Source organism: Macrotis lagotis, chromosome X (assembly GCF_037893015.1).
Source record: "Macrotis lagotis isolate mMagLag1 chromosome X, bilby.v1.9.chrom.fasta, whole genome shotgun sequence".
Lineage (NCBI taxonomy): Eukaryota > Metazoa > Chordata > Mammalia > Peramelemorphia > Peramelidae > Macrotis > Macrotis lagotis.
This window is the reverse complement of record NC_133666.1, coordinates 531244271-531250866: the sequence shown is the minus strand read 5'-3', so window position 1 is coordinate 531250866 and position 6596 is coordinate 531244271. Positions and strand designations below refer to the sequence as shown.

The following is a 6596-nucleotide window of genomic DNA, read 5'->3' as shown; positions in this document are numbered from 1 at the left end:
TGACTTTGTTTGATGGGATCCTGGTGTCTCAAAGAGTCATTAGTTTCCATTTGTTCAATTCTAATTTTTAGGGTTTTATTTTCTTCAGTTAGCTTTAGTTAATTTAGTTAGTTTTGGTTAATTTTACTTTTAAATGAGTTGTCTTCCTTTTCCAATTGGATAATTTTATTTTTGATGAGTTACATTCTTTTTCCAATTGGTCATTTTTTTACTCTTAAAGGAGTTGATATATTAAGTCAATTTTTCATAATTCTCCTGCATGACTTTCATTTCTTTTTTCCATTTTTCTTCTTCCTCCCTGTTTTGGTTTTTCAAATCCTTTTTAAGCCCTTCCATGAGGTTTTGGATTTGAAGCTAATCCATAAACTCCTTTGAGATTTCCCATGTAGGTAATTTATCATGGTTTTCTTCTTCTGAGATAGCATTTTTATCATCCTTATCCGAATATAATTTTCTATTAGCACTCTTTTGGGGGTTTTTACTCATTTTGATAGTTGAGCTCTGTTCCTGGGGTACAGGTAGTATAGTCCTAAGCATTTTTTGCTGGGGCCAGAATCTAGTCTCTGACTTTTTGCTTGCCAAGTGGTACCTATGCAATCCAGGCATAGCTTATGCAGAGATTTGCTTCCTCCTTTATGTTCGGGCTTTGTAGGTTTGTTCCCAACCCAGTCCTGTCTGTTGTCCCAATGTTCCCAGGGCTTGAACTTTGTCTGGGATTGAACCCTCCTTGTTGGCCTGTTATCTAGCTGAGCCAGGACCTGGGCTGTGTTGTGACTAAGAGCTTCTCATTGGCTTTCTCACTCTCCCACTGCTGCTCTCAAATTTACCCTGGAAGAGACAGACCTTTACTGAAGATCCTCCACAATATCTTGAGTTGAGAACTTTTGTTCTTTTTTTTTTGGTGGTATCTGTAGGTTTAAGGTCCGAGTAGAGGCTTTATTTAAAGTTCTGTAGGAAAAAGTTCTGGGAGCATGTTAGTTTCATGTTGCCATCTTGGTTCCGCCCCAGAAGTCCAACCATTCTGACTTTAAAAGATTATTGGAAGGGGTAGCTAGGTGGTGCGTTAGATAGAGCACCAACCCTGGAGTCAGGAGGGCCAGAGTTTAGATGTGATCTCAAACACTTAATAATTGCCTATCTGTCTGACCTTGGGTAAGCTACTTAACCCCATTGCCTTGCAAAAAAAAAAAAAACCCTAAAAAAAAAGATTATTGGAAGTTACATCCTTCCATAACCTGTCCATAACAACAGAAACTGTGACTCCGAGCACTCCCTGTACTTTCTCATATTCGTGTTTTGGTTTATATTATTCCTATTACTATAAAGTCTTTACTTCTTTTCATACATTGAATTCTATCCATTTTTAATAGCCCGACTCAAGTGGTAGCTTTTCTAAGAGACCTTTCCTGATGCCCCCTCCTTCCCTGTTAATAATAGCCTTCTCTTTTAGGTCTTACTGAGTACTATATTTTATATTTGTAACTCTCTGAGAACAGAGAGATAATATAGATTATAGCTATTTGTGATACTCTACAATTAGAATAAAGACAGGTACTCTATTTTTTTGTATATTATTTTGAACCTAGTAGAGTTCTCTGCATACAGTAGACATTTAATTAACATTTAATGAATTGAATTTGTTGTTGAATCTAATTGACTTCCTGGTTTTCTCTTCCTAATCTCTATCAAGTATTGCCTAACATCAAAAAAAAAAAGTCAGATCTTGACCTAATAATGAGGAAGGAATAGTCATTAATAAAATGAATATTAGTCACCTGACCTAGATATGCTCTATCTTTAGATAGTAAAAGAATTAGCAGGTGTGATTGCCAAAACATTTTCAATACTATTTAAAGACAAGGAGGAGAAGAATAAATATCTTGATTTTTTTAAAAGTATGTAAATTATAGGCAGACTTTGATTTCAATTCTGGGAAATACTAGAATGGATCATTAAAAAATTGGTTCTAGAAAGAGAAGCAATGATTACAAAGAGTCAACTAGAACATGTTAGATCAGATTAACCTTGTTTCCTTTTTGACAAGGTTATTCAACTAATAAATGAGGGGAATCTGTAGATATTGCCTCAGTTTTAATATTTTTTTTCTAACAAGACATTTTATTATCAAAGTGTTTTAAGATTCATGAGCCAGTAGTAAGGGATAGTGGGCATCTAAAAATAAAACCTGAAGAAGCTCCCAGGGTTAACCTAAATTCTACTTGTGAGTATTTTCATTCTCAAAAAAAAAACAAAACAAAACACCAAAACCCAATTTTCTTCCTTTCCAAGGGAAAGAGGAAAATGCATTTCTTAAAGGGGAAAAAAATGCATTTCTTACTGTACATTGTTGAATTCTTACAAGTTCTGAACAGACAAGAGTGAAAAAGTCCAAACAAATAAAAAGAGACAGACTCATATCTCCTTGACTGTCATGATCATTAACTAAGCACGGTAAGTGAGAAAAAAATAAATAGGAAAAATCCAGAGCTGTTGAACTTTTACATCATGTGATCTTGACTGGAGATTTCTTGTTGGCACATAGGAGGAAGACGTAGGGGACTCCTATGAAGGCCCATTTTTCACTAGGCCAGGATTTGATGACAGGACCTTGCTCTGGAATCTCTGATGCAGCATCAAAGTATGCAAAGCAGACACAACCCAGATAGGCAGCCAGACAAATGAGGATGTGCCACACACAATGCAGATAGGGGAAGCTGAAGGAGGACCAGAGTTCACAGAAGGCCCAGTCACTGATCCAACAGAAGAGAGCTAGAGTCCACCAAAGCCTGGAGAAGAGACCCAGTTTATAGACCCGTAAGTTGTCACACCTTTTTAGTTCTGCAATGAGCAGCACTGTGCATGGAATGGCCAAAGTCATCAGAGAGATATTGTTGATGGCTGGCTTCACAAATGCAAGACATGTAGTGACTCCAGACAGGACACAGACCACAGCTTTGAACCTTCTCCTTTCATTTCTAAAGACCTTTGGTAAGTACCTTCTGGGGAACCACATAGCCAGTGCACACATCAACACCCACAGAATAGCAAAGTTCATCAAGCATCTGACCCAGGAAACTCAGAGTTGCATGGAAGTAAATTGATCCAATTCCAACAACAACAAATAGGGTCCATATTAATATATGCCACTGTTGAAGCATGCTGCATATTGGCGGAATAAGCACATGCAGATGGGTGGCAAAATAAAAAATAAGACATTGCTGATCATGTTGTAGAACTCCGCGATGACCAGCACGATGGCGTAGTTGTCCTCACACCAGTCCACCTCCGAGCTGCCGGCCTTCAGCTGGGCCCAGAAATGCTGGGCATTCATGGCTCCGGGCTCTGGCTCCAGAGGGAGGAGAGCACTGCCTGACCCGGAGCCTTCTGCTGCAGTTTTAATATTTTAAATAAAATATCTGTGGTGAGGTCCTATATGTTCTAAGGGGCTGACCCCTATATAAAATAGGAAAATCATTGTGTGGAATGAAGAGACATCTCTAACCTCTTCTCCCCCATCCTTCTCCAATGAGACTTTAATTTCTCCCAAGAGGAAAGCAGAAAATTGGAGTCAAAGGCTACCATTCTGTTCTCCTCAAAGAGGAAGGTACTGGGCAAGAATAAAAGCTATCTATTCTTTTAAACATTGAAAGTCTAAGAGATGATATTTTCAAATTTTATTTCATTCATTAGGAAAGAAGAGAATTCCAAGTTTAATATCCAAGACTTTCCTACCAAATACCAGCTCCCCAGTGAACACACATAGCAATTAAAAAAAAAACCCATTTATCCAAATAATAGCAAAAATAGAATTCAGAGAAAATATACATACATGAATATTTTTCAAATGATATGGTTTTTGTTCTTTGTTATTGAAGAAGACCAAAATGACATCACTATGTTTGAGACAAATTTCAGTGTGTGTCCAACTGTGGATGATCAGACCAACACAAACTCAGAATGCTTTGCCACAGGTTGGGCACAAATAGGCCATGTGAACAATTGGGGTGGATACATTATCTCATCTCATAGAGTATGCACTGTCACTGATATGGACATACCATACTGGGTAATCCTGTGCCAGTGTCTCCCATGTGGTACAGCTATTTCTAAAGTTCTTAAGAAAGACCTTCAGGATGTCCCATTATCACTTCTTCTGTGCCTCTTGTGAGCACTTGCCCTATGAGTTCTCCATAAATCGTCTTTTTGGCAAGTATACTTCTGGCATTCTAACAATGTCCCCAGTCCATTGTAGTTGCACTCTGTAGTAATGTTGGAATCCTAGGCAGTTTAGCTTAAGAAAAGACCTCATTGTCTGATATCTTCTCTAGCCAGGTGATCTTCAGAATTTTCCTAAGGTAAATTTAATCCAATTTAATTGGAAGTGATTCAGTTTCCTCACATGTCACTGGTAGACTGTCCAGGTTTCACAAGCATATAGCATTGAGGTCAGTACAATGGCTCTGTAGATCTTCAATTTGGTTGTTAGTCTAGTACCTCTTCTCTCCCATACTTTCTTTTGGAACCTCTCATAGTTGTACTCTCCATAGTAATGTTGGAACCCTAGGCAGTTTAGCTCAAGAAAAGACCTCAGTGTCTGATATCTTCTCCTGCTAGTTGATTTTCAGAATCTTACTAAGACAATTTAAATGGAAGTGATTCAGTTTCCTAACATGGCACTGGTAGCTTGTCCAGATTTCACATATATAAAACAATGAGGTCACCACAATGGCTCTGTAGACCTTCAATTTTTAGTCAGTCTAATACCTCTTCTCTTCTACACTTTCTTTCGATGTCTCCTAGGTATTGAACTAACTCTGGCAAATCGTGTGTCAACCTCATTGTCAATGTGTATCACCCTGGAAAGGACACTGCCATGGTAAGTGAACTTATCCACAGTACTCAAAGCTTCTCCATTTGTTGTAATTGATGGTTCCACATATGGATGGTGTGGTGCTGGCTGATGGAGCACCTGTGGTTTGTTTTTTTTTTTTTAGGTTTTTGCAAGGCAAATGGGGTTAAGTGGCTTGCCCAAGGCCACACAGCTAGGTAATTATTAAGTGTCTGAGACTGGATTTGAACCCAGGTACTCCTGACTCTAAGGCCAGTGCTTTATCCACTACGCCACCTAGCCACCCGACATCTGTGTTTTCTTAGTGTTAATTGTTAGACTAAAATTATTACAATCAGCAGAGAATAGATTCAAATGTAGTTGGAGTGAAGTGCTCTTCCATTTGAAAGTGAGGTAACTCAGTTCAATTGAGAGTCTTAAATCTCACCCAAGGGGAAGTCCCCTGAATTCTGCAGGGTAGCAAATAAGAGACAAGGATATAATGAAAACTGCTAGCTGTTCCCATGTCAAATTCTTCCAAGAGTCTTTTCCTTTAGCAACCTGAAGTAGAGTTGCCCTCCTTATCTTCTCATCCAAAACTGGAAGTCAGAAGTATCCAAAGCAACTAAAAGTTTGAAGAGAACTAGGAAAAAGATTTGAAGATAGCCCAAAGATTAAAGAGAACTGAAGAGCTCTCCTCCCTTCCATTCTCACCAACTCTATCTATCTCCTCATACAAGTACAGGGCATTGATCTGTAATAAAGAGAGAAGCCCTTACCAATGGGTTTTGGGACTGAGTTTACATATTTCACATTTCTCTTGTAGAGAAGATAAAGAAATGTGGATTAGACAACAATACAATTAGAGGGATTTAAAACTTGTTAGATGGCCAGACTCAAAGAATAGTGGGCAGAAGGTCAGCAGTATAGTATACCTGACATCTGTGCTTGATCTTATGTCCATTATTATTTTTTATCAATTATTGTTTAAAGACATAGATAGCACAATCACTAAATTTATAGATGACTTTAACATACTAGATAACATAATTGGATTTCAGACATATCTTGACAGGGTAGAGCTCTGGGCAGAATTTAATAAGGTGAAAGTCAACAGGGACTAATATCTTATACTTGTGTAAAAAATATTCATAAATAGGGAGGCATGGATAGGTGTTTGAGTAGGCTACAAACTCAATATGGGTCATCAACATATAGTATCATCTAAAAGTTATTGCTATCTTGGACTGCATTAAAGGGGGCATAACTTCCATGAAAAGAGAAATTATAATCCTTCTGTTCTCTACCCTCATCAGACTTTTCCTGAAGTATTATGTTTAATTATTTGCACCACAATTTAAGGAGGACAATGATAAACCAGAAAGCATTCAGAGAAGGATTCTGAAAATGATGAAGGACACTTGGTTCCATGTTATATGAGGATCAGTTGAAAGAAATATCTTGCTATCGACATATACATACATATATATATATATATGTGTGTGTGTGTGTGTGTGTGTGTGTGTGTACACACACACACACACACACACACCTGATTTTATCAATAAAAATAGACTTCTAAATGGTATTTCAACACTTTTTCTTCTACTTCATTCTAGCCCATGATTTTCATTAATTCCTCACTATAGAATCTGTTATCTATTCCATGGTTTTTCCTCTGGTCCTTATATCTTTTCATGGATATGTGAGAATGTAAGAACTATTATAAGAATATATTGTTTGTTGATTAAGAAAACATGTTTAATTC

General features: G+C 37.6%; 1 pseudogene; it reads right to left on the bottom strand.

Moving 5' to 3' along the window:
* Nucleotides 1-2480: 2480 nt before the first annotated feature.
* LOC141502589 (alkaline ceramidase 2 pseudogene) lies at nt 2481-3331 on the bottom strand (annotated as a pseudogene).
* Nucleotides 3332-6596: the final 3265 nt, after the last annotated feature.